The sequence below is a fragment of the Sebastes umbrosus genome, chromosome 14, assembly GCF_015220745.1.
Source record: "Sebastes umbrosus isolate fSebUmb1 chromosome 14, fSebUmb1.pri, whole genome shotgun sequence".
NCBI lineage: Eukaryota > Metazoa > Chordata > Actinopteri > Perciformes > Sebastidae > Sebastes > Sebastes umbrosus.
Genome location: NC_051282.1, coordinates 2,597,482 through 2,613,658, shown reverse-complemented (window position 1 = coordinate 2,613,658; position 16,177 = coordinate 2,597,482). Strand labels below are relative to the sequence as shown.

General features: G+C 39.7%; 1 protein-coding gene across 2 annotated transcripts in view; it reads left to right on the top strand.

Annotated features, from left to right (window-relative positions):
* tanc2a (tetratricopeptide repeat, ankyrin repeat and coiled-coil containing 2a) overlaps positions 1-16,177 on the top strand; it is a 67,349-nt gene continuing 51,172 nt past the window's right edge. For both annotated transcript variants that reach the window (XM_037793057.1, XM_037793056.1), the window contains exon 1: positions 1-326. The gene's annotated coding sequence lies outside the window, so the exon portion shown is untranslated. The remainder of the gene's footprint in view (positions 327-16,177) is intronic.

The following is a 16,177-nucleotide window of genomic DNA, read 5'->3' as shown; positions in this document are numbered from 1 at the left end:
CTCCCGTCGACCGGAGGAGACCGGAGGAGACTCGTGCCACCGGAGCCCTTCAAGAGACAGCTCGTGCTCACCGGAGGAAGGAGAATAGCGGTCATCATATCAGCGGCCGTGTTATCGATCAGGAGACACTGATAACCGGGAATGAACGGGGGATTGGGAAGAGTGGGAATCCGCCTCACGCACAACGACTCGGTTGATTTTTACCGGGGATTTAACGGAGGAGGACACACCGAGGGCTCCACATTAACCCCACCGGGACCGACCTATTATCTACCGGTCTGACGTGATCCTCATCGCCGGTGATCTGAGGGGAACAAACAGCAGAGGTAGGTGCATTGTATTTCTCACGCATTTATGTGTGTGCGTGTGTAAGCGCGTGTGTGTGTGAACCAGGGAAGAACAGATAGATGTATTGTAGTAAGATGGTTTGTGATGTGTGTGTGTGTGTGTGTGTGTGTGTGTGTGTGTGTGTGTGTGTGTGTGTAGGTTCACATCTCCTACAAGCACAGCCATTCTATCAAAGAAATCAACAACTCTAAATATATATATAACCTTATAGCTATTGATTTCTTTTGATTTTCTTTATATATATATGTATATATATATATTTATATGTGTTTGTATGTATATGTATATATATATATGTGTGTGTGGGTGTGTATGTGTGTATATATATGTATATGTATACATGTATAATATATATATGTATATATACATATATACATATATATATATATATATATGTATATATACACACACAGTATATATATGTGTATACACACACACACACACACACACATATACTATATATATATATATACTGTATATATATATATATATACTCTCTCTATATACAGTATATACGCACACACATATATACATATATATATATAGTCATAACAATGCTCCAGACCTGTTATTATTATTATAAATATCATTATACTATCACTATTTGTATTATTGTTGTTTTATAAACATTATAGCGTACCTAGTAGTGGATGTGATCTTATAATAACTGACACTATGAAACATGACTTCCTTATATACCACAGAAACATGTTTCCATCTCGTCTTGATAATATTACAGGTACCGCTGATATAATACAACCTGCAGCTGACGCTGTGTCTTTGGTCATTTCACTAGTGATTGTAAGTCACACTCCAACTCAACTCTGTGGTTGTACTATAGGAAGAGTGGAAACACAGTAGAACATAACAATACAGACTGAAGTAAAAGGAGTGTGGTCGTGCTGTAGGCTGGAACAAATAAACCTCAGCAGGAGGAACTGTGTATTATATATTCAAATTAACATGATTTTACCTGAATCATTTGAAAGGCTTGTCTCTGAGGCTGACTGAAATTAAACACAGGAAGCATATATATATTTATATACAGTATATATATATATATACTGTCCACATTTTCTCCCACATTTCAAATTCCCACTGCTTGCACCGTCTGTTTGAGCCAGCTGGTGGTTAACAGTTGTTTTGGCAGGAAATCATAATCCTTTGTGTGGAAATGACGGGATTATCTCTCACAATACTATGTCCATTATTAATCTATATCATTCTCTGAGTGTGTGTGTTGCGGCTGTAGTTCAGGCAGAGTTGAGTCCATCCATCCATCCATCCATCCATCCATCCAGTAATAAGGATAAGATTGGTTATTGTACTTTCCCTTATGGATACCTGATACTTTATGATATAATGGAGTTGCATCTGTGTTGTACTGTCTTGTCTTTGACTAATGTTCAATTCTAGGGGTCTTTTCAAGAGAAATAACACTAGCTGTAAATAAAAATCTTAAAGGTCCCATATCATGCTCATTTTCAGGTTCATACTTGTAGTTTGTGTTTCTACTAGAACATGTTTACATGCTGTAATGTTCAAGACACCCTTTATTTTCCTCATACTGTCTGCCTGAATATACCTGTATTTACCATCTGTCTGAAACGCTCCGTTTTAGCGCATTTCGACGGAATTGCAACGAAATTTCAACAAAATTGCGTTGCTAGGCAACAGCTTGGGTCCATGTGTACTTCCTGTCAGCTGATGACATTCACATACACTGCAACCAGGAATAAAGTGGGACACATTTAGAATGTTTCACGTTTAAATCTGTGTAAAAGGTCTAAATGGTAAATGGACTTGCATTTATGTAGCGCTTTTCTAGTCTTCCGACCACTTTACACTACATGTCAGTATTCACCCATTCACACACACATTCATACACTGATGGCAGAGGCTGCTAAGGTGCTAACTTTGCCCATCAGGATCTAATCTAAATACTCATTCACACACCGATGGCTACGCCTTCGGAAGCAATTTGGGGTTAAGTGTCTTGCTCAAGGACACATCGACATGTGACCCGGAGCAGCCGGGGATCGAACCACCGACCTTCCAATTGGTGGACAATCTGCTCTACCCTCTGAGTCACAGCCGCCCCTAAATACTAAATACTGTATATTTATGACATGACAAATTGACAGAAATCCTGACAGCTTGTTTCAAATGCAGAGTTTCTGAATACGGGCTGTGTGTATTTCCCCGTGGATTGAGTGCTTCGATACTTTCACAGTATTTATATTGGACTAAAGCCTGCTTTATAATAAAAAAACATGAAAATTTCACTTTTTTATAATATGGGACCTTTAACGGAAAACATAGTTGGCAGTACCATAGCTTTATTTAGCCCTGAACAGTGTCTGGAGACGTTCCTTTCAGACTGCATACAGCCCCAACAACCTACACCAGAAAGGTCCGTTATGGCACTTGATGCTGCATCTGTCTGTCAGTATCTATCTAGCTATATCTAGTTGTAGCTATACAGGCTTTCAGAGGCCTGAAGTAGAGATCTGCAGTCTTCGTTTCTCCTGAAAACTTTGAACATGTTTAGTGCGGAAGCGGATCACTCAGAACTAAGTTGTTTCTTTGTCATATTTTGTCTCCTCCCCCCCCCCTGTGGCTTCTTTTCCTAGACAGTGGCGGTGCAGATGGGTGTAATCCCATATTAATCCGCCTAACCCTGTAGTTCATAGTCTGGGTTTAACACTGCTCTGATTAAAAGCCCCGAGCCCCTCCGCCCCCCACCTTGTCAGTCATTAGGTTAATGAGATCACTCACACACAGCATCACTGGTGCTAATTAAAGGAATACAAAACATAAGGACACACTCCACAAATTATGTATTAATTCTGACACTTAAACTGACCTGCCAAAATTAATATATTTTTAAATACATTTTCTGTACCCGTTTCACTCCACGTTGACCCCTAGTGAATTAAAAATAAGTTAATCATTTTGACTTCCTGTGGGAATCTTGGAAATGGGCAGTGCGTGATTTAAAGGTCCCATATTGTAAAAAGTGACATTTTCATGGCTTTTATATAAAAAAAAAGGTCTAGGTTCTATATAAATACTGTGAAAGTATCGAAACGCTTAATCCACAGAGAAACACACACATCCCATATTCAGAAACTGAGCTTTTGAAACAAGCCGTCAGGATTTCTGTCCATTTGTGATGTCACAAATCTACAATATTTAGACCATTTCAAAGTTTTAAACGTAAACATTCTAAATGTGTACCAGTTTATTTCCTGTTGCAGTGTATGTGAATGACTAATTCACTGACTAATTTGGTGCCCTTGGCAAGATTTTAGCTGGTGGCCTCAACCTCTTTCTGTGCACTCGCAAAGCGCACCCTGCTGGGTTCTTAAACAGTGTTATTTTTTTTCATACGGGATTGATATAGCCTCTTAAAGTGTCAGTAGGCAGTATATTTTTGCCATCATTGGGCAAAAATTCCATAATAACCTTTCAGCATATTGTAATTCAAGTGTTCTGAGAGATAACTAGACTTCTGCTCCTCCTCTGGCTCTTTTTTCAGGCTTTAGAAAATCTAGCCCGTGACGGGAGACTTTGACCAATCACAGGTCATTTCAGAGAGAGAGCGTTCCTATTGACTGTTCATTCAACGGAGGCAGCTGTCAATCACTCCGATCAAACGGTCAACCTGATCTCAACATGGCTGCCGGGTCACAAACCTTCTCATTTTACAGCTAAACAGTACACTACAAGATGTTTCTGAAAACATTTCAGATGAGAAATAGGCATTAACGTAACAGAATATTGATTCATATTTGATCAGCGCTGCCTAGTTTGACCGTTTGGTCGGAGGTTGCGAGTGATTGACAGCTGCTCAGAGATGGCAAGGCTCCAGCTCGGTTCTGATTGGTTGTTTTCCTCTGGTCTGTGAAATCTTACAGATGCCGTTAGGAGCACTGGAGGACACCAGAGGAACATGATTTTTTTCAGATTACCTGTCTCATGTACTACCGTCAGGATATAGTGACCGATTTATAAAAATAACTTTTTTCCAAGACTCCTTTTTTGAAAAAGATTTTTTGATGATCAAATCGTGTTAAAAAAAGAAAGAAAGAAAGAAAAAAAGCAGTAAATCTGACCAGAATGCACCAGTAACAAAAAACAAGGTAAACTGATATAAATCTTTTAAATGAAATTGTCTTGTTTGAACAGACCAAAAATGGAACTTCAGCCTACTGGTAGGCCCTCCCCTAGGTCTCCCCTCAAACCGTGTCTTGCGCTCTCATTGGCTGTAGCTCCTTGACAGGTCACACATTAAGCCCGCTAGGCGATGCATCGGCGAGCTTCTCGGCTCACGACTTTGAACAGTGAGCTCCGAGCCAACGCCAATTTGCCTCTGATCTGTGGCTCTGGGTCGGGAAGCTACAGTTTTAAGTACAGTATCACAGTAATGTAGCTAGGGATGTCAAGAGGACCGATACTTTGGTACCAAGTCAATGCCAACATTTTTATACAGTACCGCAAGTACCTTAGGTACCGCGGGGCTCGAGACTTAATGGCGTCTAAATTCCGAAAGGACACAGTAAACTCACTATTATTTTTTTCCCCGATAATGGGACATTGAGAGCAACAAATCTGTGTTAACGTTAGCTGTTAGCAGCCGGTGGGCAGCACAGTCCTGCGGAGCTAACTGCTAACGTTAACGGAGGTTGCATTATGATGCATTCAGGCTCTATTCAATAAAAATGACTATAAGGTAAATATAACGTTATTATGATGTGTTCAAATGTAATCTTGTAAAATGTCGTCTTTGTCGAGAAACTTGAATAAATCCAGTTGTTTGAGGGAGATGTTTTCAGCCAGATGAAATAGATAATAGAGAGGGAATTATGACCTGTTTAGCTTCCTAACACTAGCTCGACGTGTTTTGTTTTTGTTACACCCCCGGGACAACGTAGTCGGGGGTATATAGCAATGCGCGTGTCCTTCCTTCCGTCCGTTAGCGTGTCACACTTTAGTTTCCGGAGTAGAACTCGGAAATTATTTAACTTAGGAACTTCAAATTTGGTATGATGGTTGACAGTGTGGTCTAGTTGTGCCTTTTGGGGGTCAGAAGTCCAGGGAGCCCATCATTTTTGAAATTTTGGCCAAAACATTTGATTCTTTTCGATTTCAATTTCGTTTCCGCAGTACAACTCGAAAACTATTTCACTTTGGAACTTCAAATTTGGTATGATGGTTGACAGTGTGGTGTAGATGTGCCTTTAGGGGGTGAGAAGTCCAGGGTGCCCAAAATCTTTTTAAATTTTGGCCAAAAATCTGTGATTTGTTTTACTTAAATTTTGTTTCCGGAGTAGAACTCGGAAACAAAATTTAACTCAGGAACTTCAAATTTGGTATGATGGTTGACAGTGTGGTGTAGTTGTGCCTTTTGGGGGTTAGAAGTCCAGGGCGCCCAAAATCTTTGCAATTTTGGCCAAAACTTTAGATTTTTTTTCGACTTCTATTTCGTTTCCTGAGTAGAACTCGAACTCTTGTCTTCTACTGATTTTATCCTGAGGAAGGTGAGCTAATAACAAGCTAGACTGTGCTCAATAGACTAATTCCTTTAGCTCCAAAAGGGCAAAACTTTTGCCTTTACCATGCTCACTTTTGCCTTGTGTTTTACCGTGGTCCGATAATCGTAGAATTTCACTGGTATTGTTATTGACTACAAAATTTCTGATATGGTGATATATATATATATAGATATATATAGATATATATATCTATATATATATATACTGAGGCAGCATAATGCAAAGGCAATGTTTCTGAGTAGTGAAGTCCTCAAATGATTAGTTTCCACTTGCAGCTGCTGGAGGCTGCCAGTGTGAGGTGGCCTCATGTAGCTTTACATGACTTCAAAGAGTGTAAAAGGGAAAAAAAGTTTACAGTATGACTAAAGGGTAAAGGGTGAGAATATCAGCTGGCCCTTTGTTTGTGAAATTCTTTTTGACATACACACTCTCCCTTCCTGTATGTTGGCAAGCTGAGGGAGTCCTGAGCGATTACAGGAAGTCAGCGTTGACTTCTCTGGGGAAGAGAGATAAGAGTCTGCCGAGTGTGTGTATGACTATGTGTGGGCTGGGCTGAAAGCAAAGCCATCTGCACTCAGCTATTGCTAATAACGAACACACATACTGTCACAGAGCTAAGCCCTAGTCAAACAAACCAGTCCTGTATGTGTGCTTTGGGTTTTGTAAGTCTCTTTCTGAATAAGTTGTGTGAACGATAATGGCCCATTTCCTCTGCTCATAGCAAGCAGCCACTCTTTGTGTGGTTCGTTAAAAGGGGGAAATCCTACTGAGGTGTTGAGGAAGAAGAGGGCAATCAGTGCAGGGTGGACAGCATCTCCCACCACCATGCCTTGGATCATCTGAGAATCCCCATGAGGAACTAGTGAATTTGCTGGAGAAGAGGATATCTGCGCTTCTGCACAAACACACGCAGATAATAGATTTATCTAGGAGCCGGTAGAACAGGTAGAATCATTTGAATTGAATTTGCATGTTGTTCATGTCTACTGAAGTCAGCACCGCAGGTTATAGTCTTTATAGCTTCACACCAACTTCAGCAGCACTAGGAGTCTACAGCCATGCTAGCAGCGATGTGAGGCTAGGCACAGCGGTGTCTTAAAGGTCCCATATTGTGCTAATTTTCAAGTTCATACTTGTATTTTGTGTTTCTAGTAGAACATGTTTACATGCTGTAGAGTTCGAAAAACCCTTTATTTTCCTCATACTGTCGGCCCGAATATACCTGTATTTAACCTCTGTCTTAAACGCTCCATTTTAGCGCATTTTGACGGAATTGCGACAGAATTGCAACAGGATTGCGTTGGTAGGCAACAGCTTGGGTCCGTGTTTACTTCCTGTCAGCTGATGACATTCACATACACAGAACAGAGGACATAAGACAGAAATCCTGACAGCTTGTTTCAAATGCAGAGTTTCTGAATACGGGCTGTGTGTATTTCTCTGTGCATTGAGCGTTTCAATACTTTCACAGTATTTATAAAGGACTTAAGCCTGCTTTATAATAAAAAAAAACTGACCTAAAAAGCATTAATAGTAATGAGTTATATAAAGTCATTAGTTATCAAACCCTTATAAAGAGTGCCTTATTAGAGAGTTGAACCACATTGCCAATCAATCTAAAACTTGGAAAAAAAAGTTTGGAAATTTGTGTTTGGTGGATTATTTCTCTGTTGTTTCAATGCTAATTGGCATTGTATTTTACATCGTTGGAAAGCCTGTTAATTTACCTTCACAATGATGTCCAACTTGTAAGGATCATGCATTTGTGGGATGAGCAGCACAGCTGATTATGTGGGTAGCGCCCAAGAAAAATTTACCAAAATGCTCTGCCAATGGTAAACAGTGTATTCTCATAAGGCTGCCAGGAAGCCTGCAATGACTGCCCTTCACCATCAGGCCCGTTTGCGCTGGTGTCGACGACACAGACAATGGAACCTGAACATGTGGGGCAATGTCATGTTCAGCGATGAGTCCAGGTTCTGTCTGTGAAAGTTGGATGGCAGGGTCAAAGTATGGAGACGACGTGGAGAACGCTATGCTGATTGTTGAACCGATGGAGTAAGAGCTTTTGGTGGGGGCTGTGTCATGGTGTGGGGCGGCATCTCCCTCACTGGCAAAACAAGGCTTGTCATCATTGAAGGCCATCTCAATGCAGTGAGATATCAGGATGAGATTCTGCAGCCAGTGGCGATCCCATATCTCCACAATATGGGACCTAACTTCATCCTCCAAGATGACAACGCTCGCCCCCACAGAGCCAGGGTTATCACAGACTACCTCCACAATGTGGGAGTAGAGCGAATGGAACGGCCTGCCAAGAGTCCAGACCTCAACCCAATTCAACACTTGTAGGATGTTAGAGTGACCAACACAACCTCGTTGGCTGACCTGCAACGAATCCTGGTTGAGGAATGGAACGCCATCCCACAGCAACGTGTGACCAGATTGGTGACCAGCATGAGGAGGAGGTGCCAGGCTGTTATGGCTGCGTATGGATCTTCCACCACTACTGAGGCTCCTGACGGTGTATTAAATGAATAAAGTGTAAAATTGTCAATATATCTTCTTTGTTCCTTGTTACTGATAGAGAGTTCAATCATCAAATCCACCAAACAACTCAAAACAAGAGTCAATACCAACAGGAGAATACACTGTTTACCATTGACAGAGCATTTTGGCAAATTTTTCTTGGGCGCTACCCACATAATCAGCTGTGCTGCTCATCCCACAAATACATGATCCTTACAAGTTGGAAATCATTGCGAAGGTAAATAAACAGGCTTTCCATCGATGTAAAATACAATGACAACTAGCATTGTAACAACAGAGAAATAATACACCAAACACAAGTTTCCAAACTTTGTTTTTCCAGTTTATATATATAATATTGAAACAGCCAAAATGTTTACATCTATAATAACCTATAGCTTACACCATTTTTAAAACATTTTTAGGGAGACTTTTCCATAACATTTTTGCAGTGAGATGTAAGTGGAAATATTTAGCTAGAATAAGTAATAATAAATAATAATAATAATTATAATAATAAATATAATAAGCTATTTTAAGTGATGGAATTATTGTATTTTAAGTAGTAAAAACCAATACATTTGAACTAATGTTTAGATAATGTATATAATGACAGTTGTAGCCTAATTATATGAGATGGTAATATTAAAAACAGTGTTGGGCAGTAACTGGGTCATCCATCTGTGCTGTTTGTGTGTGCTCATGCAGAAATAAAGCTGGGCCACTTTTTCTGTCAGTAAATGTGCTAACATAATGGTAGTACGTTTGGGTTGTAACACGGCTGGTTCTCATTTGAATAATGAGAATTTACCATGCAGGCTACAACATGGCTACCGTACCTAAACATTGTGTCCTGCTGGACCGATGTGTGGACTATATGGTAATACTTTGGTCTTTGGCCAGGGACCGGTTACAGGGAAGGAAATTTCCCGGTTTTTGTAATACCAATATGCATAATGCTAACTACCATTTGTACTCTTAGATGCCATTGGAACTATTTGTATTATAAAACTTTTTCAACCTAAAAACTTAAGACCTGTTTCATAGTAATAAACAGAAACACATTTCAATCTGAATCCCATTAAGATAAGATGAGATAATCCTTTATTAGTCCCACTGCGGGGACATTTGCAGTGTTATTGAATGATAATATCACTAATATACCTTTAAAGGTCCCATATCGTGCTCATTTTCAGGTTCATACTTGTATTTTGTGTTTCTACTACAACATGTTTACATGCTGTAATGTTAAAAAAAAAAATTATTTTCCTCATACTGTCTGTCTGAATATACCTGTATTTACCCTCTGTCTGAAACGCTCCGTTTTAGTGCATTTCAACAGAATTGCAACATAATTTCATTGCTAAGCAACAGTTTGGGTCCATGTTTACTTCCTGTCAGCTCATGTCATTAACATACACTGCAACAGGAAATACACTGGAACACAATTATAATGTTTACATTTAAAACCTTGTAATAGTCTAAATATTGTATATTTGTGACATCACAAATGTACAGAAATCCTAACGGCTTGTTTCAAACGCACAATTTCGGAAAACGAGCTGTGTGTATTTCTCCATATATTGAGCATTTTCGATACTTTCACATTATTTATATAGCACTTAAACCTGCTTTATAATATAAAAAGACATGAAAATCTCACTTTTTAAAATATGGGACCTTTAAACAGAGGGTGATTTTATTCAAATTGCATTTAGACTAAACTTAACAGCATTTATAGGCTACATTTCAAGTAATTGATAAACAATTTCAGGAAAATTAACAGCTGGCATAGTCCTAATAAATTCAGATATTTAAACTTACCAGTCTTACCAGGATGTGCTTGAACCTCAACTTCTTTATTGCTTTGTGTCACAATCATATCAGAGTTTCTATGGGCCTAAAGCTAACGTGGGTGGGAGTAATGGACACAATATGCTTGTTTTATTGGCTCAAATGGTCTCCATCTGTAGATAGGCACTTTTTTAATGATACAGCACAATTTTAGAATTTATAGCAAATTATTTCGCGGACCCCTGGGGGTCCCCGGACCCTACTTTGAGAATCACTGCGGTTAGAACATGCAAAAACTAATACTCTGTAAGTTGAAGATGCAGAGGTTCAGCATCAACAGGTAGCTGTGCTAAACCGTAACATCAAGCTAAGCACTGGATGTGGGATTTAGCCAAACTTACTGTTCTGTATAAAACGTTTCTGTGTTTGTGTGTGAAAAACTTAGAGGAGGTCAGATGGAGCAGTAACTGGTGACAGATGGTGTGTGTGTGTGTGAGTGAGAGAGAGAGAGAGAGACATGCAAGCACCACACTTAGTGTATCTCTCTCTCTGTCTTTCACACACAGACGCATGAATGAGCTTCTCACCATGTCAGCACTGAGTCACATTTACCGGCTGCAGACCGCCATGAGTCAGTTCCTTCATTTCCCCACATCTCTTTGATTTTGGATGTTGGACGATTTGTTGTTTCCTGTGTTTGGGGCTCTTGTATTTATGTTTTTATTTTATTTTATTTTTTTTTCATACATACAAGTACACAAGGGATGTCCATAATTAACCGTTTAGCCGTTAACCGACATTAAGCATTTTAACTGATTAACGCTATCGGTTAAAACAGTTAAAAGAAATGTTAATAATTAACTCAAAAGCGGAGCGGCTCAGAGGAGAAAAGGAGAAAAAGGAGAAAAGCTGGTCCACCTTAACAGTCCACCTTAAGAGGCAGAGCCGGAGTTGCAGGATACAGGAAGTCGGCTCTGGTCTCTGGCTCGCTTGAGCGGAGCGGAGGAGTTGTAGTTTGGTAGCATTTATTCACCGACAAATAAACTGTCCACACACTGCTACACCTACGATCACAACTAGAACACCACCAACAACCTCACACTCACCACCAACACACACACACGGTCTGTTGGAAACTCGCTAAAGTTACTCAGACTATGTGTGCGGTGGCGAGCACGAAGCCTCCGGCAATGCTAGAGCTGCTAACGTAGCACAAATACACACACTGTTTGTTGGTCACTCGCTAAAGTTACGCCGGGCAGACACACAGCTGACAACCTGCTGAACTAAACTAAATGTGCGGTGGAGACTTTTACTGGGAAAGTGGCTGCACGTCCGCGACACTACACGCAGCATCGTAACTGCTAAGTTAACGCTCCCGGACGGTGAACTGGAGACTCCCGTCAACCAATATCTGTTGTGCTCCTGCAGCTGGTACACCGCTGCATGCGAGGCACAAATCTTGTCGGTTAACGGTTAATAATCGGTTAACGAGGGTCGTTATCGGTTAAGAAAATGTTTCAAAAAGAGCATCCCTAAATAAGTTAAAATTGGCGCGGATTAATTGGCCAAACCAATTAATCGGTCGGCTTCTAGTGTTATGCCACACTAGCATTATCTGTCTTACATGACACATTTGAGACATAGTTTTTGAGACTAGTTTTCATTTTGAACCCTCTGAGACCCACAGTAGAACGGGCTTAGAACATTATAATGGACATACATGATGGTCATCCCCATGCTCTATTATGTCTCATAAGTTGTTGCAGCATTTTTTAGGTAAATACCATTTGTTACACAAATTTGGTGCTAAATTTAACAATTTTTTACCACTCGAGAATTGATAAAAATGATCAATAATCCCTTCAAAATACCACATTAAAACATCAAGACCTTGAGGAACACCATAGAAAAAGCCATGCTGTGATTTGGCATTAAAAACTTTTGACATTTGGAGATTTCTGCAAGAATTGCTTCTTCGGGGATTAAATACTTGACAAAGCTCCCTTTTAAGATACATTTTGAACAGATAAAAATGTGTGATTAATTTGCGATTAACTATAGACAATCATGAAAGCACTAGTCCAAATATGATATACAGTATAAAATGTAATTTTATCCCTCTCCCCTCCCATCTCTCTCGCTCTCTCTCTCTCTCTCTCTCTCTCTCTCTCTCTCTCTCTCTCTCTCTCAGCCAGGCACAAAGCAGTCTTGCTCTATTTTCCCAGCTTCTGTCTAATTTGTCTTCAGTGCATTTACATAAAAAGCCAACATTTGTCTTTTCCGGACACATGTACTGTCATATTAATGTATGTGCTGCTGTTCAGTCGTGTGTGTGTGTGTGTGTGTGTGTGTGTGTCTGTGCGCGCGTGCGTGCGTGCATGTGTGTGTGTCTAGATGCAGCCGTGGTTTTTAGACTCAATCCCATCATTCCTGCTCGCTTGTCATCAAGGATTAGCACACTGACACACATTACGCACACACGCGTGGCTGAGCTAGCCGCTATACCGTGTGCATGTCACATCTTAAGTACAAGATGACACCTAATTGCTGCAACTAGAGGCTTTTGGGGGACGCTTTCTCAGACAGAAATTCAATTTATTCCTAGACTAACCAGGCAGATAGTTTTGATACATCTTCCGCTGAGACGGGTTGTACCAGGAATGAATATTTGTTCAGTTAAAGGAGCTTTGATACTATGTCTTTCTTCAATAATTAGTTTAAAGCCGGGGGTAGGCAGTATATTTTTTGCATCATTGCGCAAAAGATTCCATAATAACCTTTCAACATATTGTAATTCAAGTGTTCTGAGAGAAAACTAGACTTCAGCTCCTCCGCATGGCTCTGTTTTCAGGCTTTAGAAAATCTAGCCAGTGACGGGAGACTTTGACCAATCACAGGTCATTTAATTTTCTGTTTTTTTATTTAGTGAAGCAAGACAAGACAGGTGAAATTTGGGGGTGGGGGAGGATGAGTATTTTTCGTGGCAGGGGTGGCTTATAATATCTCATGGTCCGACAATGTTATGTTATGATAATTTGTCTTTATGTATTGGTCTTTATTTGTATTTGCACTAGTATTTTTTGTTTCCTGAGACAGGTTACCCTCCTTAAGCTGCCCCCAAGCCCTCGGGAGGTCATTTCAGACAGAGAGTGTTCCTATTGGCTGTTCATTCAACGCAGGCAGCTGTCCATCACTCGCAAACTCCGACAAAACGGTCAAACTAGGCAGCGCCGATCAAATATGATTCAATATTATGTTACGTTAATGCCTATTTCTCTCCCAAAATGTTTTCAGAAATGTCTTGTAGTGCATGGTTTAGCTGTAAAATGAGAAAGTTGGCTTCTGAAAACATTTGAGGAGAGAAATAGGCATTACAGTAACAGAATATTTAATCATATTTAATCTGCGCTGCCTAGTTGTTGTTTTTTTAAACTCTTTATTTTTATTTGTTACAATGTCAAATCACGGTACATTTTTGTAAATACATCTTGATATACAATGTCACACTTTAATCAATGGTGTAAATACACAATCCATTTTTCCCAGTACTCAATACTTTTTCCTAATTCAAGCCTTAAAGGTCCCATATTGTAAAAAAGTGACATTTTCATGGCTTTTAAATTATAAAGTAGGTTTAAATTCTATATAAATACTGTGAAAGTATCGGAACGCTTAATCCACAGAGAAACACACACAGCCCGTATTTAGAAACTGAGCATTTGAAACAAGCCGTCAGGATTTCTCTCCATTTGTGATGTCACAAATATACAATATTTAGACCATTTCAAAGTTTTAAACATAAACATTCTAAATGGGTCCCAGTTTATTTCCTGGTTGTAGTGTATGTGAATGACATCAGCTGACAGGAAGTAAAACATGGACCCAAGCTGTTGCCTAGCAACACAATTCCGTTGAAATGCGCTAAAACGGAGCGTTTCAGACAGAGGGTGAATACAGGTATATTCAAGCAGACAGTATGAGAAAAATAAAGGTATTTTTTAAACATTAAAGTATGTAAACATGTTTTAGTAGAAACCCAAAATAAAAGTATGAACCTGAAAATGAGCATGATATGTCCCCTTTAAAATAGATGTGAGTCATTCCATACAAAATATTTCATTTATAATACCCCATCATTGATCTAATGTTGGAGGATCAATCTGCAACCACTTTTGAGTTATGGCTTTCTTACTACTTGCCAAGAGAATCTTTATTAAATATTTGTTTTTGTGTAAAATAATTTCTGTTATTTTTCCCATAGTATAGTGTAATCAATGAGTACTTAAAAAGTCCCATATCGTGCTCATTTTCAGGTTCATACTTGTGTTTTGTGTTTCTACTAGAACATGTTTACATGCCGTAATGTTAAAAAAACAAACTTTATTTTCTTCGTACTGTCGGCCTGAATATACCCTCTGTCTGAAACGGAACTGTGTTGCTAGGCAACAGTTTGGGTCCATGTTTACGCCCTGTCAGCTGATGTTATTTGCATACACTGCAACAGGAAATAAACTGGGACACATTTAGAATGTTTACGTTTAAAACTGTGTAATGGTCTAAATAGTATATATTTGTGACATCACAAATGGACAGAAATCCTAACGGCTTGTTTCAAACGCACAATTTTTGAAAACGGGCTTTGTGTATTTCTCAGTATATTGAGCGTTTTGATAGTTTAACAGTATTTATATAGCACTTAAACCTGCTTTATAATATAAAAGACATGAAAATCTCACTTTTTACAATATTGGACCTTTAACTTTATTCCCATTATTCTATGGATCTCAGTTGCCACCTCTTGCCAATATGGTTGTATTTTAGGGCATGCCCAAAAATTATGGAAATGATTAGCCGTTGAGGTTCGGCGCTGCCTAGTTTGACCGTTGGATCGGAGTTCGCGAGTCATTGACAGCTGCTCAGAGACGGAAAGGCTCCAGCTCGGCTCTTACTGCTTGTTTTCCTCCGGTCTGTGAAATCTTGCAGATGCCGTTAGGAGCACCGGAGGGCACAGAGGCACATGATATTTTTCAGATTACCTGCCTCATGCACTACTGTCAGGATATAGCGACCGTCTTATAAAAATAACTTTTCTTAATCATATTTGCTCCAATCTCGCCGACTGCTGCTTTAAACATGGATATGAAGTGTTGTTTACTTACAGCACCTTATCTGACCGGTCAGTCAGAGACACACTGTGTAGATCATTTTATCTGTTCCACTCCCTCTCTCTCTCTCTCCCTCTCTTTCTCTCTCTCTCTCTCTGTCTCACACACACGCGTAGCATCTCGGCATGGTGGGGTTTGTCCTTGTGGAGTCACCTCTTCGTTGCTCACTCTGCACCTGGTGGTTGAGTTTTCAAAGCACCTGATCTACTGTCCTGTGGATACAGACACACACACACACACACACACACACACTTGAGATTGTTTCTCCCAAGAGGAAACAATGGAAAGAGAGAGAGGGAAAAGAGGAAGAGATTAGGAGAACAAACATGATCTACCTCATCTATCATGTACCTGTATGTTTTACAGATGTTTACAGTGTGCGTGAGTATTACAAAACAGCAAAAAGCAGAAGCAAAAACCTCCAATATGAGCTTAATAGTGCAAACAACTTTCAAAACTATACCAGGGTTCTGTAGACATAGTAATCACCCAGTGAAAAAAAGGTTGTCACAATGCTGAGACTCAAACCAGCAGCGCAAGATTACAGTGTAGATGGGGATTTTGCTAATACATGACACCACATTTAATTTAAAGGTCCCATATCGTGCTCATTTTCAGGTTCATACTTGTATTTTGGGTTTCTACTAGAACATGTTTACATGCTGTAATTAAAAAAAAAAAACCTTTATTTTCCTCATACTGTTGGCCTGAATATGCCTGTATTCACCGTCTGTCTGAAACGCTCCGTTTTAGTGCATTTCGACGGAATTGCAACAGGAT